At 46.9% G+C, this 26,634-nt stretch overlaps 1 protein-coding gene and 2 long non-coding RNA genes across 4 annotated transcripts in view; 1 reads left to right on the forward strand and 2 right to left on the reverse strand.

Moving 5' to 3' along the window:
• Positions 1–26,634, reverse strand: part of SLC6A19 (solute carrier family 6 member 19) — a 791,726-nt gene that overhangs the window by 15,419 nt on the left and 749,673 nt on the right. The window lies entirely within an intron of this gene.
• On the reverse strand, positions 20,866–21,740 carry LOC138481792 (uncharacterized). The gene is made up of 2 exons (XR_011274406.1): positions 21,367–21,740; positions 20,866–21,254 (listed from the first exon to the last, which is right to left on the reverse strand). It is a non-coding gene; the product is annotated as an uncharacterized lncRNA (long non-coding RNA).
• LOC138481793 (uncharacterized) lies at positions 25,451–26,255 on the forward strand. Its single transcript, XR_011274407.1, has 2 exons — positions 25,451–25,756; positions 25,867–26,255. It is a non-coding gene; the product is annotated as an uncharacterized lncRNA (long non-coding RNA).

Genomic DNA, 26,634 nt, shown 5'->3' on the forward strand with positions numbered 1-26,634 from the left:
ACCAGTAGTGTGGATTAGGACCAAACAGTCCCAACCCACTTCCTTGGCACACAAACGTGACAGGCAGAACCCTGCGAAAGAGATTGGTTTTTGCGGGAGGCTGCATGCCCAAATAAGAAAAACCCGGGTTACTCGACCTGGGTGAAGGCAAGGGACAAAATGGCCATGTGACAGGAAAAAAGAATTTGCGGCTCGGCCATTTTCGGACCTGGCCAGTCTTCAACCAAACACAGTAAACACAATGTGATTCAGTAAAAAGAAGTAAAATATTTAATAATAAAGTAACTGCTGCCACCAGTTCATCCCAGGCACACTCGTACAATCACCCAAACATCCTTCAAGGGTGTCTAGGGCCATAAAACAAAAAGGACCACAGCGCACGGTACTGGAAGGTACATTGAGCACTGTTAAAAAGTTACCAAGATTTGACAACATAGTCAAAGACTAAGGGAAACCTAGTTTAGCAGTACTGACAGTCTAAATGACGTGTCAGTTTCCCCATAACAAATGAGCAAAAGACCAGGGGAGCGCATTAGAAGGCTGTGCTCCACTGGCAAAAGTTAGGATAAGATAGCCAAACAATAGCAAAATGATTGGGGGTCCACAACGGGAGGGAAAATTACACATGAAGGAAATATTTCCTAACACTCGCCCCTCTGTCAGGCTGAGCCCTTGGAAACTGTGGCAAAGGTGGAGATTTTAGCTTATACGTTCTGTCTCTGCTAGAGGGCTCGGTCTAGTCCTCACCCAACATGGCCGCCTTCTGTTTATCAACGTACCGTTCCCTAGGAATGGTGCGTTGTATCCGTCAATTCCTTTGGTTTATTGCTGCTGTGTTATAACAGTTACCCCTCTACATTGCTTCCCGAATTTTCATTGTCCTATTCTGAGTTTTCCTTGCTTTCTGCATTTTGCCCTTGCTCGCTCTCATTTCTCCATTTTTGGATTCCTCCTAGCTCTCTTTTGTTTTTGGTCTCCGCATTCCATGGGGTCCTCTGGGGTCACAGCGCTCACGCTGCTTTCTGTGCTCTCTCCCTCTTGCTTTGGGTCCCTGCATTTCGCAGGGTCCTCTGTTGTCACAGCGCTGGCGCTGCATTCTGTACTCTCTCTCCTTAACTCCCGCTTAACCTACCGCTCCTCTTTGCTCAACCTTACCCAGGCTTATTACCGTGGGCTTTGTTCTGTCCTCCTTGGACGTTTCTCTGCTTTCTTTTGTTCCGCATACCTCGCGTTCCCTCTGCCTGTTCTGTCCTTGTTTTCTGGCCGCTAACAGGATCTCACTCTCTCTCTGTCTGGCCCTCTTGCTCTGTTCTAGTCTTCCTTCTCATCCTCGTATCCCCTCTGGCATTTTTGCTATTCTAATCCTAGCCTGTTGTGGGGGTTCAGTTACTCACTCCGTTGGATCAGGGGAGCTCCTGTTGCCACTTAAGAACTCTGGCTTGGGTTCAGCCCTCCGGATAGTGGGTGACTCTCAGGTGGCATACCTGTCCTCATTCTCCTTCTGTTCTACACTGGTACTCATGCCATTCAGCAAGGAAGCTTCAAGGAGCAATCCACTTCCCAAGTGGTCTATTCCTCACTCGAACTGCAGGAGCGGCTCCAGAAGGTTCCTACGAACTTACCAGACAGGACTCTCTTCTCTTTCCATCACTTCGGAACAAGTTCTGCAACACCTCCCAGGATTTTTTGGTGCCCACTGGCTTTTACCCTGGAATTTGGGGCTGGATCATCTGGGTTCTCCGTGACTTGAGCTTATACCAGTCAAGGTGGCCTATGAGGGAGCTCGACCCTACTTAAACGATAAGAAGGAGAAAAAGCCCGAAGAGAAGAAAACCTCAGAATCCCGACAAATCTGAAAGAAGAAACAGACGGAGACCAGAGACAGTTCTTCGGGAGAACAAGGTGAGGAGGTGGTTTGGGAGGGTACACCGCTGCATGACAGTATACAACGCCCAGTTACTACCATGACCTCTCTGGAACAATATCAGGAGCTGCTGGTTGAGTTACATGGCAGAGGTCCAGTCCCTTCGATCTGAAAATGTTGCACTCCGCCAACAAGTGGCTGCTCGGGATGAGAGTCGAAGCAATCTTCCCCCAATGGGTCTACCCTTCGGGACGTAGGACGGAAGACCCCGGGTGCTAAAGGAATTCCTCGACACCTGTCAAGTTAACTTCACCTTCAGACCTCGAACCTATGACACTGCCCGATCACAAGTGGGATTTTTGTGATCCAACCAAGTGTGCAACGCCTTGGCCTAGGCTACGCCTCTGGTAACAAGGAATGATCCTGCTCTCAATGACTTTGATCAATTTGTCAGCCTCTTCAAAGACAGGTTTTATAGACCCGAGGTCATCTACTCATTTTACAAGGCTATACTCGATGTTCGTCAAGGCCCTACTGATGTACAGTCATACGTGTCCCACTTCCAGAAGCTGGCAGTTAATGCTGAATGGCTGGATTCAGCACAACAAACCTTGTTCAGACGTGGCTTACATGAAGATATTAAAGATGAGTTGGCCAGAATTGCCAGATCCGCTTCCTTTTAAGAACTTGTGACCTTAGCATTGCAGATTGAGTACTGTTTGGGCGAGTGACGTCAGGAAAGAAGACGGTATCGAACGTACCCTCCTTTGAGCACTGCCCCGCCTTCCACTAAGGAAATCCAATCTCCTGAAGAGCCGATGCAGATCAGAACCACACGTGGACCCTTGACGCCGGAAGAATGCAAGAGGCGCAAGGATTTAGGATTGTGTATGCACTGTGGTTCTTCAAAACATCTCCTCAGGAACTCCCCGGAGGTGACTCCCAGGCGCAAGGGAAACACCAGCCCCCGATCTTATGCAAGGGAGATCTTGGGGGAAACAGCAGCAGCCCTTGCAACCACACCAGACCAGTAGAAGACACCGAAGATACCAGGCTGATGGTGTTGAGCGCCCTCTTACGACATTCCACTTCAGAACCCGTTGAAGTCCTAGCCATGCTAGACTGCAGTGCTGCCGGCAATTATGTTGACGTCGCATGGGCCAAAGAACACAGACTACCCCTACAGGCTAAACAAAAGTCTGTTCCTGTGGAAGGTGTGGATTGGACAGGCCCTCTCGTCTGGGCCTGTTGTCATGGAAACCCTTCCGATGCAGGTACTGTTGCGAGACCACCAGGAAACCATGGTGTTTGACATTATAAGAGCAGCCCATTTCCTGGTTATTCTCGGAATACCGTGGTTTTGCAGACATAATCCCAACATCAACTGGGCATCTAACAAGTTGAGCTTTGATTCCAACTATTGCCAACAGCATTGTTTGGGTCTTGCAGACCCAGAGGTACAGATCGGGGACACCTCATCTCTTCCCAAGAAGACTGTCTCTTCTGTACTCATTCACTATAATGATTTTGCAGAAGTGTTCGAGGACAAGATACCCAGACTCCTGCCGCTGCACCGACCAGAGGACTGCGCAATCAACCTGATCCCAGATGCTGCAGTACCTTTTGGCCGTATGTATCCCCTTTCTCTACCGGAATGCAAGGCACTGAAAGATTACCTGGAGATCAACATGAAGAATGGACTCATCCAGGAATCCAGATCGTCAGGAGGCGCGTCTCTCTTCTTCATACCAAAGAAAGACGGGGCCGAACTCCGACCGTGTATAGACCACCGTGGCTTGAACAGTGTGACGATCCGAGATCGGTATCCTTAGCCCCTTATTAGGGACATTTTGGAAGCAGTGCAAGGTTCCAATATCTTCACAAAGCTGGACTTCAGAGGGGCTTACCACCTCCTGAGGATAAGGGCGACGAGTGGAAAATGGCTTTCAGAACTCCACTGGGATTGTACGAATACCGAGTAATGCCATTTGATTTAGTAAACGCACCCGCCGTATTCCAGCGAATTGTGGACAAGAACTTCAAAGACCTCCTATACCTCTCGGTAGTTGTTTATTTAGATGACATCTTAGTGTTTTATCCATCCTTATCGGAACACCGACGGCAGGTCCGGGAAGTCCTTGGCTGCCTACAAGACAACCATGTTACACTCACCTGGCTCCCACAGAGGCGTCGATCTGAACTGGACAGCTGCGGTCTCCACCAATGTGACGCGTAGGGCCGAGATAACGGACTGGACTGGCCCACCTAGCTTCGTTTGCTTGGCCCGTAGGAATATTCTTCTGCAAATGGAGAAAGGGAATTAACCACCCATGGAGTTGAGCGTAAATTCACCCCCACCCCTGCTGTTCTCCCCACAGATCACCTTTGATGTCCCCTCTTATAGTCTCACCTGATGGTTTGAAAAGCTGAGCTCTCAATCCTGCATGGAGCGCAGGGACGCGTTGATAACCAGTTGCTTCACTAGCTCGAAGGAATTGGTGATTTCCAGAACAATATTGACTCCAAAAAATATGTAGTTCGTAAGAGTTCACATGTCTGACTTTCACTCTTGTCCGATTCCTTGCAGTTTGCAGCTTGACCCCAGCGAAGAGTTCCTCGTGGTAGCTGACGAAGTTCAGGTAAGGATTTGGTTTATCCTACACAGTTCAATAAAGTAAGGCCAGAATGTAAGCTGCTTGTTCCCTTATTCAGGTGTGGCGAGAAAATAGGAAGTTCGGGGAATTATGCCTCCGGCCGTAAAACTAGGTAAATCTATTGCGGTGAGAAGAGTTCCCCTTATTTGTCCCGTTGTCTCACCTTGTCCTTTTGCACCCCTTTAGGGGCAGGGGTGCGGCGAGGATGCAATGGGGACTGCGCCGACCCGTGAAGAGGAATAGTACCCCCGGCGATAATCAGGTAAGTCTATGGGGTAGTTACTATTGCCTCTGTTTATGTCCTTGGCTCACTTTTGCAGTTCTTGTGTTCCCCTTAGGTGCCAGAATGCGGCGGGAACGTGCAGAAGTATGCAGTGGATTGCGAAGGTTGTGAGTTCAGCGCGGCGCTGCAGCAGGCGAGGCGGCGTGCATAAATGCTTCTTTCTTCCAGCTCGAAGGTGCGGTGGATCCGGAATTCAGGTAAGGATCGAAGGTTTGCTCTTATTCTAACCTTTCTCCTTCTGCCCCTCTCTTTTTCTAGGAGCTGCAGACTCGAGGCGGGCGTGGCAGAAGACTGGATGCAGGCTTGCAGACACGGTGAGCGTTACGCTGCTGGATGCAGAATAACGCAAAGCGTCTGCTGCTCTTCGGGCGTGGTTTAAATAGCCCCCAAAGTATTCCCAGGTAAGTATTCTTCCCCAGCCCCACCCGAGTAAAAAATAGTCCCTAGATAAAATAGTCCCTTCCAAGCCTCATTTGGTGTAACGCTCACCTGATTCCCGTAGAGGTGCCGGTCTTGACTGGGCGTATACCGTATCTTCAAAGGTGATGTGTAACACACGGCTGGCTCTTTGGGCTGGACCTCTGTGCACTGTATGTCTGACTCGAAGGGTAAGATGTCTGCAGATAGAAAATATGGGATTAATGAACTGGGTTATTGAATGTCTCTCTCTTCTTCCCTTTCTCTTCTCCTGTAGAACCCCAAAGGTTAACGCTCTCACCTTAGGTAAGTGAACGCCGTGCTCTCCATCTGCCTCGGGGCAGGGTGCTGTAACCAGTTTCTTCACTGGATAAGGGGAGCAGGCCTCTTGACTTCAGAGGACTGCTGTCCGTCGTTTACTGCACGAACGGTAAGTTTCGAGTAATTCTAATGTCTTTAAAAGTCTTTAGTAATGATGTCTCTTGTTTTTGCAGGGTTCCGGCGATGGCGGATGACGGGCCGAAGTGAGTTGAAGATGGAGCCCGTGTGATGAATGGAAGCGCCTGGAAGCACGTAAGTAAGCGCTTGTTGCCTGCTTCACGAAGCGCTCTAACTGTCTTTTTATTTTGCAAGTTCGGAGCGGCTGCAGGGTGCCGGAATACCCACTGGGTTAGATGTGGAAATGAGTAATGGCACGTGAGTATTAAAGTTCTCCAATGTCTTTAAACGCACCTTGTTTTGTCTTTCAGATGCGGGATGCAGCGCCGAAGGCCTCCGGAGCGTGCGAAGAGCTGGTAAGCTTTTGTCTTTCAGATGCCGGAATGCAGTGCGAAGACCTCCGGAGCGCACGAAGAGTAGGTAAGCCTTTGTCTTTCAGATGCCGGAATGCAGCGCGAGGCGTTGGTGACAGCCGATGGACCAGGTAAGTGAAGCGCTGTCACTGAAGACCGTAATGCTAACCTGTTCTTTCTTGTCTTTATAGGTGTTGCTGAAGACTGGATTCAGGATGGTAAGCCTTTTTCCTTAGGCCCAGGATCAGATGCAGAAGACACGATGAGTGTTCTGCTGCAGAGGATGCAGAATAACGCAAAGCAAGATTCATCCATCGGGTGTGGTTTAAATAGCCTCCTGTAGTGCTTAGGTGTCTCCTTCCACAGCCACGCCTAGGTAAGAAAAGAGTTCCTGCTTTCCAGAAGAGTTCCAGTGTTCTGAACCTAGGCAGTGGCTCCTGCCCCACCCAACAGGAAAAGTAGTACCAAACAGAAGAGGATCAGAGGCTCAACTGGCAGGCAAGTAAGCAGCATGGTCTGCTGCAGGTAAGTCCACCCAAGCATTATGAGCCCGGCGCTTCCAGCGCTGGGACTGGGCATATTTATGAGCCTGGTGCCACTGGCGCCAGGACTGGGTCCAAAAGGTCCCAATTGGGACTGGTTGGCACTCGGAACCTGGGTTATGGATCTGCTTCCAAGGGAGTTGGGAAAACCCTGACCTTTTGGAAGCAGAGATCATGACAGTACCCCCCCTCAAGGCCCCTCCCAAACCGGGCTTCTCCGGGGGTTTTGGCTTGTCAGGAAATGTTCGGTGAAATCCTTTGATTAGGCGAGGAGCGTGGACATATTCAGCAGGTTCCCAGGATCTCTCTTGGGGGCCGTAGCCTTTCCAGTCAATTAGGTAAAATAGTTTAGATTTGGAGATCTTGGAGTCCAGAATGCTTTTGACTTCAAACTCGAGTTCTCCATCAACTAGGATGGGTTTTGGAGATTTAGTTAGTCGGGTTTGAGGTTGCACGGGTTTTAATAGAGAGATGTGGAAGACCGGATGTATCTTCATGTGCGGGGGCAAGTCCAACTTGACCGCTACTGGGTTTACTATGGTAGTGATGGAATAGGGACCAAGGTATCTTGGGTTGAATGTGCGTGGCCCTTTTAGAGGTAGATATTTGGTGGATAACCAGACTTGATCCCCTACTTGATATTGAGGGGCTTCCTTCCGATGTTGATCTGCTCCTTTCTTGTATTGTTCTTTAGCCCTTTGAAGGTGAGAAACAGCTTCCTTAAAGGCTTGGGTGATTGTGGAATGCAGGTAGTCTACTGCTGGTGTTTCAAGATCTTGGAGGAGATCCAACTCCGAGGTTCGAGGGTGACTGCCGTATAAAAGAAAAAACGGGGTTTTCCCAGTTCCCGAATGGACAGAGTTATTGTAGGCATATTCGGCTATCCAAAGGATGTCTTTCCAAGTTTTTTCAGTTTGTTGCAGCATGCAGCGTAAATACTGTTCCAGAGTTTGATTGGTCCTCTCGGTTTGTCCGTCGGTCTGAGGGTGGTGACTGGTCGATAGTCTCACATCAATTTGAGCCGACCGACAGCAACTTCGCCAAAAATGAGAAATAAATTGACTACCTCGATCCGAAATTAGAACCGAAGGAAAACCGTGCAGTCGGACGATGTTTTCGAGAAATTCTCGGGCAGAGTTGCTGCTGTTGGCAAGCCTTTGAGCAGAATAAAATTCGCCATCTTGGAGAATAAGTCCACGATTACTAGAATCGTATTATATCCGGAGCATGGAGGTAGATCGGTGATGAAGTCCATAGAAAGCGTATGCCAAGGGCGAGGTGGGATGTCAATAGGGCGCAAGATGCCTGCTGGTCTTTCCTTTTGACTCTTGTTTTGGGCGCATACTCCACAGGACATTATAAAGTCTCTGATATCTTTTTTCCAAGACGGCCACCAGAAGTAGCGCTTGATCTTTTCTGAGGTCTTGGCCATACCGGGATGTCCTTCCATTAAAGAATCGTGATAACAAGAGATTACCTTTTTCTGTAAATCTGTGCTGGGCAGGTATAATCGTTCTTGGAAATACAATAAGTTGTGCTTTACTGCAAAGTCCTTTCCCTGCAGATGCCAATTCTGTATGTCTGCTGGAGTTACAAGTTGCCTGGCTTTATCCTTAACTTCCTCTATGGATTGTGTGGTGATTACACCCAGAATTCTTTGTTCGGGAATGATTGGTACAGGTTTGGGGTTGATCAAGTGTTCTTCCACTCCCATCCGAGAAAGGGCATCAGCTTTACCGTTTTTTGTACCAGGTCGATAGGTAATTATGAAGTCAAACTCGGCAAAGAATAATGCCCAACGGAGTTGTCTAGAGGATTGGGCTTTTGCGGTTTTCAAATATTGCAGGTTTCGGTGATCCGTAATCACAGTAACGGTGTGGTGGGCCCCCAGCAGATAATGCCGCCAAGCCTTAAAGGCAGACTTGATAGCCAGAAGTTCCTTGTCAGTAATCGTGTAATTGATTTCAGGAGGCGAGAATTTGCGGGACCAAAATGCCACGGGATGCAACTGATTGGTTACCGGGTTCTTTTGTGATAGAACTGCCCCCATGGCAAGGCTTGAAGCATCAGTTTCCACGATGTAGGGGAGTTCGGGGCGAGGGTGTTTTAAGATTGGTGCAGAGATAAATTTAGTCTTCAAATCCTGGAAAGCTTGTTCTGCCTCGGTAGACCATTCAAAACGTTTGTTTTTCTTTAACAAGGCAGTGATGGGCTGGACTATTCGAGAAAACTCGGGGATAAACCTGCGGTAAAAGTTAGCGAAGCCTAACATGCTTTGCACACCTTTTACGGAGGATGGTGATGGCCATTTGAGAACTGCATCGACCTTCTTTGAATCCATACGCACTCCGCCAGGTGATAATATGAATCCCAAGAATTCAACTTCAGTCACGTTGAAAACACATTTTTCCAACTTAGCGAAAAGTTTGTGTTGACGCAATCTTTCGAGGACCATTTTCACGTGTTTCCGATGTCCAGATTCCGATGAAGAATAAACGAAGATGTCGTCAATGTAAACCACAACACACACATCTATGAGCTCTCTGAGGACATCGTTCATAAAATATTGAAAGGCGGCCGGGGCATTGCAAAGTCCGAAGGGCATGACCTGATATTCAAATAGCCCATATTTGGTGCGGAAGGCCGTCTTCCATTCATCGCCCTCTTTTACTCGTACCAAGTGGTAGGCTCCTCTAAGATCCAGCTTTGTATATATGCATGCTTTTCTGACTTGGTCCAGGAGTTCAGGGATCAAAGGTAACGGATATCTATTCTTGACGGTGATCTGGTTCAGGGAGCGATAATCTATACAAGTTCTAAGGTCTCCTTCCTTTTTTGGAACGAAGAACAAAGCTGAAGAAGCAGGGGACTTGGAAGGACGAATACACCCATTTGCCAGGTATTGATCCAGGTATTGTCGAAGGTGAAGGTTCTCAGGCTCGGTGAGGGCATAAATTCTACTACAAGGAGGAGTAGATCCAGGTATCAGGTCTATCTGGCAGTCATAAGACCTATGAGGAGGTAAAGAGTTAGCCTGGTCCTTCCGGAAAACATCTTGGTATTCTAGGTATTCGGGAGGTAACTGGGGAGTCTCTGAAGAAATTGCTGCCAGTGCAACACCAGGTGGAGGGTGACAAGTAGAGACACATTCTGGAAACTGGACCGTTCTTGCTCGCCAATCGATCAGAGGATTGTGTTTCTCTAACCAAGGTATTCCTAGAATAATCTGAAACTGAGGAGCCTTGATCACATCGAACACGATCTTCTCATGGTGTCCATCTTGACTTACTAGCGTCACTTCTTGAGTGGTATGCGTTACTGGTCCGGAGGCTACCTCCGTTCCATCCACCGTAGTAATGACGTCCTTTACAGCCTTGGGATAAAGAGTTAGATTCATCCTCAAAACCATTTCATGATCCACATAATTGCCGATGGCACCGCTGTCGACGTAAGCTTCAATTGCATGTAATCGATCCGGATTATCAGGGCTAATGAGGACCATAGGTATCACGAAATGCGAGGTCACGGAACTGGTTTTCACGCTCGGCAAGAGGACCTCTATTCTTGTCGGGCGAGGTCGTTTCCCTGCTCAGAGTTTGTAACTTTGGTAACTGCAGCTCCTACTGCCTTCTTGGCAGGTTTCACCGGACAGTCTCGAAGAAAGTGCCCTGAGTTTCCGCAATAGAGGCATAATTGCAACTGTTTTCTCCTTTCCCGCGCCTTTTGTGTTAGAGGACCTTTCAGGCCCCCTATTTGCATGGGTTCCCCGGAGTCTACTCCTTTGGAAGGAGTTGGCGGTTTGGAAAATACTCGAGCATCAAACTTGGAACGATCGGCCTTCCTGTTCTGCAGTCTGTGATCTATTTGAACGACTAAGTCTATATAGTCCAAACAATCTTATGGGGGATTCACTACTTGGGCTAACACATCTTTGAGCTCTCCACGTAGACCTCTATAAAACAGCGTAATCCTTTTGTCCTCAGGCCATTGAGTTTCCACTATCAGTCTGTTGAAAGACGCAATATAAGCCAAAAGGTCTTGATTACCTTGTCGCAACGAAAGAAGCTCATTGTCCAAGGCCTGCCCCTGTGAATGGCTTGCGAACAGTTTTTCCATACTGAGCTGAAAAGCTTGAAAATCATGGAGGACCGGATCATCTTGATTTACTAGAGGGATCGACCAGTCTGCCGCATTGCCACTAAGGTACGAAAGCACGAAAGCTACTTTAGCTTGATCAGTTGGAAAGGCTGCTGGCCGGCATAAGAAATGCAACCGGCACTGATTGATAAATACTGCAAACCTCTTTGGGTCACCAGAAAATCGTTCGGGCGGAGCCAGAGGTACATTCCCAGGTAGGTTGATCTGCACTGGATTCATAGAGGATGTAGAAGGAAGATTTCCCCCAGATGCGGGTAACGGGGTCTGTCCGGCTTGTGACTGTAGCAATTGTCTAGCGAGATCATCTGTTCGCTCCTTGGAAATAATCAGTTCCCTTCTTAGAGCGTTCGTTTCCTGACGGGCTGCATGCACTTCTGCCCTTAGTTCCCCAAGTAACTGGGCTAGCTGGTCAGTATCCAAGGTTTCCATAGCGCCTGGACGGGAGTTTTGCGGTAGGCTTTGCGTTCTGTAACGCTCACCTGATTCCCGTAGAGGCGCCGGTCTTGACTGGGCGTATACCGTATCTTCAAAGGTGATGTGTAACACACGGCTGGCTCTTTGGGCTGGACCTCTGTGCACTGTATGTCTGACTCGAAGGGTAAGATGTCTGCAGATAGAAAATATGGGATTAATGAACTGGGTTATTGAATGTCTCTCTCTTCTTCCCTTTCTCTTCTCCTGTAGAACCCCAAAGGTTAACGCTCTCACCTTAGGTAAGTGAACGCCGTGCTCTCCATCTGCCTCGGGGCAGGGTGCTGTAACCAGTTTCTTCACTGGATAAGGGGAGCCGGCCTCTTGACTTCAGAGGACTGCTGTCCGTCGTTTACTGCACGAACGGTAAGTTTCGAGTAATTCTAATGTCTTTAAAAGTCTTTAGTAATGATGTCTCTTGTTTTTGCAGGGTTCCGGCGATGGCGGATGACGGGCCGAAGTGAGTTGAAGATGGAGCCCGTGTGATGAATGGAAGCGTCTGGAAGCACGTAAGTAAGCGCTTGTTGCCTGCTTCACGATGCGCTCTAACTGTCTTTTTATTTTGCAGGTACAAGTTCGGAGCGGCTGCAGGGTGCCGGAATACCCACTGGGTTAGATGTGGAAAGGAGTAATGGCACGTGAGTATTAAAGTTCTCCAATGTCTTTTAAATGCACCTTGTTTTGTCTTTCAGATGCGGGATGCAGCGCCGAAGGCCTCCGGAGCATGCGAAGAGCTGGTAAGCTTTTGTCTTTCAGATGCCGGAATGCAGTGCGAAGACCTCCGGAGCGCACGAAGAGTAGGTAAGCCTTTGTCTTTCAGATGCCGGAATGCAGCGCGAGGCGTTGGTGACAGCCGATGGACCAGGTAAGTGAAGCGCTGTCACTGAAGACCGTAATGCTAACCTGTTCTTTCTTGTCTTTATAGGTGTTGCTGAAGACTGGATTCAGGATGGTAAGCCTTTTTCCTTAGGCCCAGGATCCGATGCAGAAGACACGATGAGCGTTCTGCTGCAGAGGATGCAGAATAACGCAAAGCAAGATTCATCCATCGGGTGTGGTTTAAATAGCCTCCTTTAGTGCTTAGGTGTCTCCTTCCACAGCCACGCCTAGGTAAGAAAAGAGTTCCTGCTTTCCAGAAGAGTTCCAGTGTTCTGAACCTAGGGAGTGGCTCCTGCCCCACCCAACAGGAAAAGTAGTTCCAAACAGAAGAGGATCAGAGGCTCAACTGGCAGGCAAGTAAGCAGCATGGTCTGCTGCAGGTAAGTCCACCCAAGCATTATGAGCCCGGCGCTTCCAGCGCTGGGACTGGGCATATTTATGAGCCTGGTGCCACTGGCGCCAGGACTGGGTCCAAAAGGTTCCAATTGGGACTGGTTGGCACTCGGAACCTGGGTTATGGATCTGCTTCCAAGGGAGTTGGGAAAACCCTGACCTTTTGGAAGCAGAGATCATGACATTTGGCTTGGAGCTCTACAGCATGGTCTGCACCAGGTAAACTTTCAGCATGGTCTGCATCAGGTTCTACTCTATGAGCCTGGCGCCTGTGGCGCCAGGACTGACTCTCCATGTGAGCCTGGCGCCATAGGCGCCAGGACCGCACCCAAACAGCCCCTAGTAGGGGCTTTTGGGCTTGCTCAAAATAACTTGATGCTTGATGCCTGCTTCTGGGGTTGCTGGACCTGGTCTGGTTCCCCGGGGGTAGGCATCATGACAAACCAGTTATTCGTGAAGCCAGAGACATGTCAGTTCGAGGCCAATTCCGTCTCCTACTTGGGTTACATATTATCCAGGGAAGGAATCCGCATGGATCCAGGAAAGGTGAAAGCCATTCTGCCGTGGCGAGAACCCCACAACATCAAGGAGGTACAGAGCTTCCTGGGATTAGCACATTTTTATAGATGCTTTATTACTAGGTTTTCCAAATTTGTGCTTCCTATCACAGCCCTGCTAAAGAAGGGGGTGAAGTACAAGTTTGATCAAGCAGCCCGAGATGCTTTCCAACAACTCAAGACATTGTTCACCACGGCACCAGGACTAGTCCAACCCGACCAAAGTCGGCAGTTCATTGTGGAGACGGATGCTTCAGGTGGGGCTTTGGGAGCAGTACTCCGCCAGAAGGCGGCAGACATACTGGAACCACCAGTTGCATATTATTCAAGGACCCTTATCTCTAGTGAGCGTAATTACTCTGTCCTCGAGAAGGAGCTCCTGGCCATAAAGCAGGCCTGCGAGGAGTGGAGATACCTGCTCCAAGGAGCCACCCATAGTTTTCTGGTTCGAACAGATCATCGGAACCTGCCAGTGCTCCAGCAGATGAAATGTTCTAATTCTCGCCATGCCCAATGGGCGTATTTCTTTTCCCAATTTGATTTTCAAATTACTTACATACCAGGCTCGGAAAACCTGGTAGCCAATGCCTTGTGCAGAAGCCTCCTGATTCTCCTTGTGTTCTACAATGGTACTCACGCCATCTGGCAAGTAAGCTTCAAGGAGAAATCCACTTCCCAAGGGGTCTATTCCTCACTCGAACTGCTGGAGCGGCTCCAGAAGGTTCCTATGAACTTACCAGACAAGACTGTTTCATCTCTTGCCATCACTTGGAACAAGTTCTGCAACACCTCCCAGGGTTTTTTGGTGCCCACTGGCTTTTTTGCTGGAATTTGGGGCTGGCTCCTCAGGGTTCCCTGTGACCTGGAGCTTATACCAGTGAAGGTGGCCTCCGAGGGAGCTTGACCCTACTTACACGATAAGAAGGAGAAAAGGCCCAAAGAGAAGAAAACCCCGGAATCCAGACAAATCCGAAAGAAGAAAGAGACGGAGACCAGAGACAGTTCTTTGGAAGAACAAGGTGAGGAGGAGGTTCGGCAGGGTAATCCACCCCTGGATGGGCCTCATGTTCAGGTCAGTTAAACATTCTGGAAAACCCATCAGCGTTGCTATGTTGGACACCTGGCCTGTGCTCAATGGTGAAGTCAAACCCTTGCAGGCTTATGGACCACCTGAGCAACTTTGGATTCTCTCCCTTCATGTTCATCAGCCATTTTAAGGGCTAATGGTCAGATTGCACAGTGAAGTGCGTCTCATAGAGGTAGGACCTGAGCTTTCTTAGGGCCCACATTACAGCTCTCTGTCCTTAAGTTGACGACTAATGAATCCTATCAGGTATTCCTTGCCTTTCTCATCTATCTACGAGCTTACATCACCTATTCTAGTATCTGGGTAATCTGTCTGCACAATAAAAGCACATTTGTGGTCAGGCGCTTGACACAGGAAGTCTTTTAAGCCATTGAAGGCCTTCTCACACTCCTCAAATCAAGAGACCTTCTTAGGCTTCTTTGGAGTTGTGGGAGCAATCGGAGGGGCAGCTATGGTGCCATAGTCTTGCATGAAATTTCGATAGTACCCAGTGAGTCCTAAGAAGACCCTCACATGGGTTTGTGTAGTTGGGGTAGGCCAGTCCTGTACTGCTTGTATTTTATTGGGTATAGGCTGAATCCTCCCTCCACTTACTTCATGCCCAAGGTAGACCACAGATCCTTGACCAATCTGGCACTTGCTGGCCTTTGTGGTTAAGTGGGCCTTCTGAAGAGCCTGTAACACAATTCTAAGGTATTACACATGTTTCTCCCAGGTGGCTCTGAAGACTGCTTATATCGTCCAGATATGCTAAGCAGAATTCATCCATCTCATTTAGAACATGGTTCACAAGCCTCTCAAAAGTGGCAGGTGCATTTTTCAACCCAAAGGGCATTACCCTCAACTGGTAAAGGCCTTCTGGAGTTGAAAAAGTTGTCTTCTCCTCGGTATGCTCTGCTAGGGCTATTTGAAAATACCCTGCAGTGAGGTCAAGTGTGCTGAGGTACTTGGAGGCACCCAAGGTATCCACCAGCTCATCAGTTCTAGGTAAGGGGTGGGTATCTGTCCCGATGACAGCATTCAGAGCCCTGTAATCGACACAGAACCAAAGTTCAGAGGTACCAGCTTTAGGCACTAGAACCACAGGACTGGACCATGGACTACTGGAAGGCTCAATCACCCCAAGATCCAACATCTTGTTGACCTCAGCCTTGTTGTAAAATCTCACCTTATCCGACATTCTGTAACCCCTACTTTTGGTAGGTACACTATCCCCAGTGTCCATCTCATGTTTGCACCAAGGTGTCAAACCTGGAGTTAGTGAGAACAAGGAGGAGAACTGCCTCAGCAAAGTTCTTATTTCCCCTTGTTGGTCAGAAGCCAGGTGAGGGCTACTTGGACACCCTCAATGGAGCCATCTGAAGGACCATTCTGGAATACGTCAGGGAGAGGTTCTGATTCCTCCTCTTCCATATCTGATGCCAGAAGCAGTGTAGCTATTGTAACCCTAGGGATGAAAGCCTTCAGCCTATTTATGTCAAACACGTTAGGGGCCTGTCCGGGACTTCTAAGGTCCATCAAACAGTTGACCTCACGCAGCTGCTCCACAACTGTGTAAGGTCCTGACCATTTATCCTGTAGGGCTCGAGGCCTTATTGGGTTCATGATTAGGACTTCTTGACCTGGGGTAAAGTGAACAAGTGAAGCTTTCTGATCATACCAATGTTTGACCAATGCCGGACCATCCTTCAACTTGTCACTGGCCTGAGCCATCTGGAGGACCATTCTCTTTCTTAACCCCAGCACATAGTCTACTACATTGGTAGTTACAGGAGGAGTGGGGAGATCCCATCCTTCCTCGACTATGGCCAGTGGTCCCCTTACAGGGTGACCAAAAAGAAGCTCAAAGGGGCTGAAGCCAAACCCCTCTTGAGGTACCTCTCTGTAAGCAAAGAAGAGTAAACATGGAAACAGTAGGTCCCATTTTCTCCTTTGGGGTTCTTCCAGAGCCCCAATCATGCTCTTGAGAGTTCGATTAAACATCTCAACTATCATTTGTTTGTGGATGATAAGCAGATGAAAACCTATAAGTGACCCCACACTCTTTCCACATGGCTTGCATATACTTAGACATAAATTTGCTGCCTCTGTCAGGCAAAACTTCTTTAGGAAAGCCAACCCTAATAAATATGCCAAGCAAAGCTTTAGCAGCTGACTTGGCAGTCACTGTTTTTAATGGGATGACTTCAGGATATCTGGTGGCATGGTCGACCAGCACCAAGATAAACCTATTGCCAGAGGATGTCTGAGGGTGGAGGGGACCAACAATGTTTATCCCTATCCTCTCATAGGGCACTACCACAACAGGGAGTGGCACCAATGGAGTCTGGATTGTTGAGCCACTTTTCCCAGGATCTGGCAAGTGGCACAACTCCTGAAATGACCCTCTACTTGTACCCCCATCTTGGGCCAGTAGAAATGCATGGATAACCTTTGCTTGGTTCTCTGATCCCAAGGTGACCAGCAAGGGGGACCTCATGCGGCAATTGTAGGAGGAAGGGTCTGACTTGAAGGGGGACCACCAATCTCCTATGGTCTCTTTCAGTAGACTGTGGGCTCACTGTACAGGAGTCCACCTTCCCAATAAATCCCATGCTTCCCAGAAGGTTCACCCTAAAGCTGGAAGTTGGCCTGTCTGCTTAGGCCTTCTAAAGATGGGCACTCACGTTGGCCCTTACTGAACTCTTCCCTATCAGGACCACCTTCAACCAATAAACTTTGGAGTTCAGGATGGTCATGTGGATTGAGTATTTCAGGCAGCACCACCTCCTCGTCAGGTTCAGGTGCTTGGTCAATTACCTCCACCTCAGTGGTAGGTGAGTTTGGGGGAATGTGCTCTTTCTCTCTTTTTGGTTTTCTGACTTCCTTAGCCTTGGGGTTTCCCCTTTGGTTTTGGCTCAGCCTTGCACTTGGCTAGGGCAGCTCTGTCTGTGAGGGATTCTCTGCTGTGTCCCCCACAAGCCCCATGTCTCAGGTCATTTCCCAGCAGGACCTTTCCAGGGACTTGCCTCTGTATGCTCACAGGAATCCTCACTACTGTACCATTGATAGTCAGATTTACAGGCATTACTGGGAACTTGAAAAGGGAGACATAAGCTAACGTGCTGGGCATCAGGGGAACTCTTGCAAGCTCCTCCTGGTGGACCATTGTGGCATCCACCATAGTTCTGCTGGATCCACTATCCCTAAGGGCAGGAGTGTCTAATCCATTGATCAGCACACTGTCTTTAAAGTAGTGCTTGCTGTGGTCAGGTATCCTAGCATAATCTTCTAAAACTCTTGGCTCCCAGGAACCCAGGGAAAAAAAGACTACTTCAGACTCTATCCCACTGGGGAAGGAGTCTGAAAAGAAGGATGCCCCTGTGATAATTTCCTCTTCCTAATAGGAGGGGAAGGCCAGATTAACAGAGTGGACCCCCAAGGTTTTGACCTTACATCTGGGGTCCCCTTCACATGGTCACTTGCTCCACAAGCTACACAAGACCCACTGGGTCTGTGTAAATAGGGAGGCTTACTGTAACCCCAGCTATGCCTGGGAGGATTACTCCCACTACTCTGTCTGTTCTCAGGTGACTTGCCCTTTTTTTCAGATCCCCCACCCTCCTTATCCTTCTGCTTTTTCCCCTCCTGCTTACTAGAAGCAGGCTTGTCCTTATGGGGGACTCTATGTGACACACATACATCTGCTGCAATGGTTAACTTCTTAGGATCTATCTCCTTAGAGTCAGCCAGGTGCTGCTTAAGTTCAGGGGAACAAGAAACAAAAATATATTCAAGCATGACTAAATACATCATACCCTCAAAGGTGGTAACCTTGTATCCTTCCACCCAACCAGTCAAGGTTTTAAAGGAATCGGCAACATAAGAACCCCAAGTATTACCTTCTCTCTTTTTGTAATCTAAGAATCTTTTCAAGTATTGGGCATTGGTCTTCCTAAACTTTAAGACCAGAGTTTGCTTCAATTTCGCAAAATCTTTTCTGTCAGCCTTTGACATATCCCTAATAGCACTGCAGTCAGAATGGGAAAGTCGACTGAGCAACCATGCAATCATATCCGCATCCACTACTTCTTGTACCGCACATGCATACTCAAATGCAGTCAACCAGTCCATAACGTCATTCTTGTCATCATATACACTAAACAGATCCTTCAGAAATCTTGGATGAGAGGAGGTGCCAGACCCATTACCAGACCCTCTGGAGGAACCGTTGGTGCTCTGTATTCTAGCAAGCTCCAATTGGTGATCCCTGTCCTTCTGCTTCTCTGACCTATTTAGGTCTAGCTTAGCCATGCAGAATTCAAGTTCCTTCTGCCTAAACAGCAGCTCTTGCTTCTTGAATTCCAGCATGGCCTCAGCCTCTGAGCCGGTCAGTGAAGTATGGGACACATCACCATCATCTACATTGTCACTTTCTATAACAGCACTAATTACATTACTGGTATTTGGGATTGTCCCACTACCTTCTGCGCTATCATGGGAGTCCAAGGTCTGAATCCCAATTTCCTGCCAATCTATGATCCTCTGGATCATTTTGGATTTGGTACCAGTGGCCGGCAGGCCCCTTTTGGTGTCTCAGATTTTGAGGCACTCAAAGCAATGGCCGTAATTGTTTCCATATTATAAGTAAAGGCATGCAGCTTACAGTTAACTTTAACCTAAGGACACTGTATTTTGTGTAAGTATAACCTTGGTACCTTACCAGGGCGCAACACTGGGTATCTCCGATCTGACCCCACCGCTGTACACCAATTTGTTAAGATGGATTTCTAAACTCTGACCTGGTGGGCAAAAGTTTAGGAGCCCACCTTCGGTTTAGTGAAACAGGGGAACCGTGTGGACAAGCCAGACCAATCTAGGTAGCTTGGCAGGCGGTCAAGACTAAGTCTTAGTAGTGGTGAGAGTGATCGGAAGCCCACAATGAGCACACACAGTAGCAAACCACACATTACTCTTAGACAAGTGTATATGAAAAATATCTATACATTTATTGTCGGACGGACCAATAGACACAAGTAAACTTTAGTTATGTCAAAACCGTTGCCACATCAATTACTCTACTATATAACATATGTACAATATGTTTCCTATGACAGAAATGAGTAAAACATAGCCACAACCTAAAAAGAGAAGGGTGAGTTAACATACTAGGGGCATTAGACAATTATTCCTTAGTCGTTGCCTAACTTTCGAGTCCAACCCTAAGAAGTGGGGAGCCTTGTGGTCAACAGTACAGTTGTGCGTAAAAATGCACAATCCCGCAGGCAGAACAAAAAGCGGGTCTTCTTCGGAGAGCTGTAGCAAGCCATGAAGGGACTTGATGCAATGAAGGATTGGTTGCCACTATTCGAGCAGGATCTGCCCTTGGCAGCAGAGCAGTTTTCAAAAGGTGAGAATAGCTTGGGAGCACAGGCTAACCCAGCCAAAAGCGAATACCTTTTAATGGGATATTCGTGGTAAAAGATATCGGTTGTGCCAGGGGCCACCACTAAGTGATGCAAGTACTCACTGACCCTCAGCACAGTCTGGACCAAACTTTTCCAGTTTAGTCGAGGTTACTAGTAGGTTTGAGTCCTGCAGTTTCGCTGCGCTCCTACTCTCAGCGGCTGCGGGATAGAATGATCAACCATGATGGGACAGTTGCCTTTTCTCAGCTTCCAGAGGAGATACAAAGAACATTCTGGTGCAGCAGACTTCAGGGCTCAGGAGAACAGAAGAGCAAGGCACACACAGCGACCGTCACCAACAGGTAGTGACGCAGGAATCACAGATCCGGGCAGCGTTACGCACTCTCCTCACTCGGGACCTAGTGGAGGTAGGCCTGCAAAATTTGTCAGGAGAGGGCACGGGACCACAAGCAAGCGAGGTCCCACTTCTCATGCTTCCACTAGAGTTGGCAGCGATTCTGCAGGATACCGAGATGTAGAGCTGGACAGTACACTGGATGGCCCAAGAAAACCTCCGAAGGGGGTTTGTTCGGCAGGTAAGCAGGGGTCGCCAAGAGTAGTTGTTCCCACTACTCCAAAGGGGCAAAGCGCCCTGGCAGGACTGCTTGATCGATGAAGAAAACAGGGGTCCAACGGGACAGGAGAGCGTGAAAGGTGCCTTACCTTCGTAGGTGCCTTACCTACCTTACCTCGATTCTAACATTCCCTCTGTCCTCATCCTACTTGACCTCTCCTCTGCGTTTGACAAGGTCAACCATACCACCCTGCTCAATCGTCTTCATGACAACCTCGGTATCACTGATCAGGCTCTGGCCTGGTTGACCTCTTTTCTCTCTGATCGACCCTCCCAGGTACAACTTGGGTCCTTCCTATCTTCTATATCCCTCTCCACATGTGGTGTTCCCCAGGGGTCTATGCTCCCGCCCTGGCTTTTTAACCAATACCTGGCAACTCTCGCTTACTGCATCTCAATGTTCTGCTCAACTTTCCAGTGCTATGCTGACGACACCCAACTCATTTTCAGGCTTCCTTCAGCCTCCTCCTCTCCTTCCCTCATCTCCAATTGTCTAATCGCCATTCAAAATTGGTGTGCCGCCAATGATCTATGTCTAAATGCCAACAAGACTGAGATCCTCCTTATTGGTACAACTTAAATGGGGAGGAAACCCGGTATACGTTTAACTAAGATAGGTTAGCAACGTATACTCTGTCTAAGTCCGGGAGGACAAAGATCCGTGTTTAAAGAGGAGACAGAGCTATAGTGTAGATGCCACACATATAAAGAGCTCCCATTGGGAGAGCCACAAAAGGACCAGTCGTGGTTAAAATGATAAACATCAGATTTAATAGAATTATGACCTAAAAAGTGATTAAATAGTGTGGTCCACAGTACATACAATTCATAAACATTTAAACATATATCAAACAGTCGTTACGTGATAAGCTAGAATTAGCTAATTGACAGTGTATCAAAAACAGGGATACACTCAACATCAAGAGGTACGCTTTACAGAAAGTGCAACGTACTCTACAGTAATTAGAATCAGTATGTCAAAAAACTTAATAACTCTGGTGCCAGTACAGAGTATTAGCTCGACATGTTTCAGTTCCTACAGTTATTATGGAACATTCATCAGGAGATATACAGGTGACCACGTAACCAAGACAACATTTAAAAACGAAATGATGACATTTGAAGTATTCGTAGCATCTGCAAAGTAAAGAAAAAAAAAAAAGCGCAAAACATGAGCTTCAAATTAGCCATTATCGTTGCATGTTCAAAATACATGAACCAAGGCATCTAAATAGAGGGAAATAAATACCTCCACTGATGCCTGTGGGTGCTCTCTACTCGAAAGGTAGTAGGCGGTGTAGAACTGAGGGTCGTCTCTACCTAGGATATAGAAAAAACATCCAAATGAGCGCTGAGTAGTAGCTCACTAAAAAAGCAGGATATGTGCTTAGGCTTAGCAAATAGCGAAACTAGTATCGCATAAAAAACATATGAAAAGGTGTCCGGGTGAGAGAAACCCAGTGCTGAGAGACAAAACGAATTATCCACAGTGTGCCCCATATAATTCCAGAAGTTGAGAAGAAGTCGGTGACTAGAACCTAAAGAGGTAGTTCAAGGTATAGTCTCTAATCTCGTGTGTTTATAGGAGACAGAAGGCGGCTAGTAACACTCAAAAGTAAACAACTACCCCACAGGCAATACCTTCAAGTTGGCAGTAAGAGTGTCAGTCGTGACCAAATCCGACAGCCCCAGGATATAATCCTGCCGCCAGCGCTAGTGCTGTGTGGATAGTACGGAGAGTGCCGTCTGTTATGCGGGCAGCAGTGCAGCAGGACTGGGCGACCGATGTGCGAGTGGTAGTCAGGGAAATAAAGTAGTCCTACAACTATGTTGGAAGAGAAAAGAGATGTAGAGCAATGTGGTTAGTCATGGCAGCCATCATGGAATGGCTCAGACCGGACAAGGAATTAGTACACTAGGTAGCACACAGTCTACAAAAAACGATGGTAAGGGATCAAGTGAGTGTAAACGATTATATGTTGTACCATTCAATAGATTCGTTAAGACCCCTGATGTCACTCTGCAGAGTATATATCATCTTTTGTTCCATATAAAGCAATTTTTTCTCCCGGGTGGCATAGTTGGATCCTTTAAGTGATAACAATATTGTCCATTTGAAATCCTCGTGATGATGCTTCAGAAGATTGAAATGTTTCACCATGGGGGCATTTTCAGTTCTGTTCTTGAGACAGCTCCGGTGTTCCATGATACGAGTTTTGGCTTTGCGGGTTGTTTTCCCTACATAGTGCAGTCCACATTTACAAGTGATCAGGTACACCACAAATTCGGTGTTACAATTAGTCAAGTTTTTCTGTGTCCAGAGCTTTGACAGGCCAACATCTACATTTTTAGTTATAGAGGTCAATTTACAGACCCCGCACGAGCCACAAGGATAGTGACCGGTAGGTTCAGGTAGACCCCATAGGGTGGTTAATCTGGGTTCCTGGATAGGGATAGGGTTAAGTTTGCTGTTACTAACCCTGTTACCTATCGTCGTGCTCCTTTTATAAGCAAAGATCGGCACACTCATAGAGGGGGAGGTCGTTTGAAAGATTTTCCAATTCTTCTTAATGATGTTGGTGATCTCAAAGCTCCGGTTAGAAAAGGTATTCACACACACAATACGATCATCTTTAGGTTTAACAGGTTTTGGTTCCAATAGTGCTTCTCGGTTGTTATTAAAAGCCCTTTTGGCTGATTTTTTCACCAGTTTATTAGGGTACCCTCTCTGTCTCAGTTTTTTCACGAGAGTGTTCGCCTCCGCCTCGTATATTTCTTTCGTAGAAATATTCCTTTTAAGGCGTAAAAACTGGCCAAAGGGAAGATTATCACGAAGATGTTTAATGTGATGGCTGGAATAATCAAGAAGAGAATTTTTATCGGTGGGTTTATGATAAGGCTATGATATTAGCTTCAGTCAAGGTGCCTCTCCATATGACCAAGATGTCGTCAAGATGTCCCCCAACAAGCATCCCTTGATGCGATTGAAGAAATACTTCTGGGCCGCATTGATAATGATCCGGTCCCTACTTCGTTTATCCTTTGGTGCGTTGAACTAGCATTAAAATGTAACTACTTTGAGTTCAATGGTAAGATTTTCCAACAAGTTGAAGGGACCGCGATGGGCGCCACTATGGCTCCGAGTGTTGCTAACTTGTACGTAGAGACCTTTGAGAAAAGCAACGTCTACAGCAACCTCAATCCCTATAGTAATAACATCGTGAAGTGGAGTCGCTACATTGACGACATCTTGGTCATATGGAGAGGCACCTTGACTGAAGCTAACAATTTTTTCAACTGGTTTAACAATCTTAATCCTCACCTTCAGTTTACTATGATGTTTAGTAACGAGTTTATTAATTTTCTCGACCTAACCATTTTTGCAACCAATGGAGTCTTGAAAATTAAGCCTTATCATAAACCCACCGATAAAAATTCTCTTCTTGATTATTCCAGCCATCACATTAAACATCTTCGTGATAATCTTCCCTTTGGCCAAGATTATCAAAAATGGTTAGGTCGAGAAAATTAATAAACTCGTTACTAGACATCATAGTAAACTGAAGGTGAGGATTAAGATTGTTAAGCCAGTTGAAAAAATTGTTAGCTTCAGTCAAGGTGCCTCTCCATATGACCAAGATGTCGTCAATGTAGCGACTCCACTTCACGATGTTATTACTATAGGGATTGAGGTTGCTGTAGACGTTGCTTTTCTCAAAGGTCTCTACGTACAAGTTAGCAACACTCGGAGCCATAGTGGCGCCCATCGCGGTCCCTTCAACTTGTTGGAAAATCTTACCATTGAACTCAAAGTAGTTACGTTTTAATGCTAGTTCAACGCACCAAAGGATAAACGAAGTAGGGACCGGATCATTATCAATGCGGCCCAGAAGTATTTCTTCAATCGCATCAAGGGATGCTTGTTGGGGGACATCTTGACGACATCTTGGTCATATGGAGAGGCACCTTGACTGAAGCTAATATCATAGCCTTATCATAAACCCACCGATAAAAATTATCTTCTTGATTATTCCAGCCATCACATTAAACATCTTCGTGATAATCTTCCCTTTGGCCAGTTTTTACGCCTTAAAAGGAATAGTTCTACGAAAGAAATATACGAGGCGGAGGCGAACACTCTCGTGAAAAAACTGAGACAGAGAGGGTACCCTAATAAACTGGTGAAAAAATCAGCCAAAAGGGCTTTTAATAACAACCGAGAAGCACTATTGGAACCAAAACCTGTTAAACCTAAAGATGATCGTATTGTGTGTGTGAATACCTTTTCTAACCGGAGCTTTGAGATCACCAACATCATTAAGAAGAATTGGAAAATCTTTCAAACGACCTCCCCCTCTATGAGTGTGCCGATCTTTGCTTATAAAAGGAGCACGACGATAGGTAACAGGGTTAGTAACAGCAAACTTAAACCTATCCCTATCCGGGAACCCAGATTAACCACCCTATGGGGTCTACCTGAACCTACCGGTCACTATCCTTGTGGCTCGTGCGGGGTCTGTAAATTGACCTCTATAACTAAAAATGTAGATGTTGGCCTGTCAAAGCTCTGGACACAGAAAAACTTGACTAATTGTAACACCGAATTTGTGGTGTACCTGATCACTTGTAAATGTGGACTGCACTATGTAGGGAAAACAACCCGCAAAGCCAAAACTCGTATCATGGAACACCGGAGCTGTCTCAAGAACAGAACTGAAAATGCCCCCATGGTGAAACATTTCAATCTTCTGAAGCATCATCACGAGGATTTCAAATGGACAATATTGTTATCACTTAAAGGATCCAACTATGCCACCCGGGAGAAAAAATTGCTTTATATGGAACAAAAGATGATATATACTCTGCAGAGTGACATCAGGGGTCTTAACAAATCTATTGAATGGTACAACATATAATCGTTTACACTCACTTGATCCCTTACCATCGTTTTTTGTAGACTGTGTGCTACCTAGTGTACTAATTCCTTGTCCGGTCTGAGCCATTCCATGATGGCTGCCATGACTAACCACATTGCTCTACATCTCTTTTCTCTTCCAACATAGTTGTAGGACTACTGTATTTCCCTGACTACCACTCGCACATCGGTCGCCCAGTCCTGCTGCACTGCTGCCCGCATAACAGACGGCACTCTCCATACTATCCACACAGCACTAGCGCTGGCGGCAGGATTATATCCTGGGGCTGTCGGATTTGGTCACGACTGACACTCTTACTGCCAACTTGAAGGTATTGCCTGTGGGGTAGTTGTTTACTTTTGAGTGTTACTAGCCGCCTTCTGTCACCTATAAACACACGAGATTAGAGACTATACCTTGAACTACCTCTTTAGGTTCTAGTCACCGACTTCTTCTCAACTTCTGGAATTATATGGGGCACACTGTGGATAATTCGTTTTGTCTCTCAGCACTGGGTTTCTCTCACCCGGACACCTTTTCATATGTTTTTTATGCGATACTAGTTTCGCTATTTGCTAAGCCTAAGCACATATCCTGCTTTTTTAGTGAGCTACTACTCAGCGCTCATTTGGATGTTTTTTCTATATCCTAGGTAGAGACGACCCTCAGTTCTACACCGCCTACTACCTTTCGAGTAGAGAGCACCCACAGGCATCAGTGGAGGTATTGATTTCCCTCTATTTAGATGCCTTGGTTCATGTATTTTGAACATGCAACGATAATGGCTAATTTGAAGCTCATGTTTTGCGCTTTTTTTGTTCTTTACTTTGCAGATGCTACGAATACTTCAAATGTCATCATTTCGTTTTTAAATGTTGTCTTGGTTACGTGGTCACCTGTATATCTCCTGATGAATGTTCCATAATAACTGTAGGAACTGAAACATGTCGAGCTAATACTCTGTACTGGCACCAGAGTTATTAAGTTTTTTGACATACTGATTCTAATTACTGTAGAGTACGTTGCACTTTCTGTAAAGCGTACCTCTTGATGTTGAGTGTATCCCTGTTTTTGATACACTGTCAATTAGCTAATTCTAGCTTATCACGTAACGACTGTTTGATATATGTTTAAATGTTTATGAATTGTATGTACTGTGGACCACACTATTTAATCACTTTTTAGGTCATAATTCTATTAAATCTGATGTTTATCATTTTAACCACGACTGGTCCTTTTGTGGCTCTCCCAATGGGAGCTCTTTATATGTGTGGCATCTACACTATAGCTCTGTCTCCTCCTTATTGGTACACCATCTCCATCCTTTCCTCTCACTCTCTGGCTGGCCTCCCTTGGCCCACCCCCACTTGCGCGGCTAAGATCCTTGAGGTTATCTTTGACACTACACTTTCCTTCTCCGCACACATCTCTGATGTCTCCAAAAAATCTAACTTTTTACTCCACCTCCTTAGAGGTACTCTACCTTTCCTCTCCTTCCCTCAAAAGCTCACTGTCTCGCAAGCTCTGGTTCTTTCAAGACTGGATTATTGTAACAGCCTCTTCCTAAATCTACCTGCCTCCACTCTCCGCCCTCTACAACT

Source organism: Ambystoma mexicanum, chromosome 5p, assembly GCF_040938575.1.
Source record: "Ambystoma mexicanum isolate Mex_15411 chromosome 5p, UKY_AmexF1_1, whole genome shotgun sequence".
In the NCBI taxonomy this organism is placed as follows: domain Eukaryota; kingdom Metazoa; phylum Chordata; class Amphibia; order Caudata; family Ambystomatidae; genus Ambystoma; species Ambystoma mexicanum.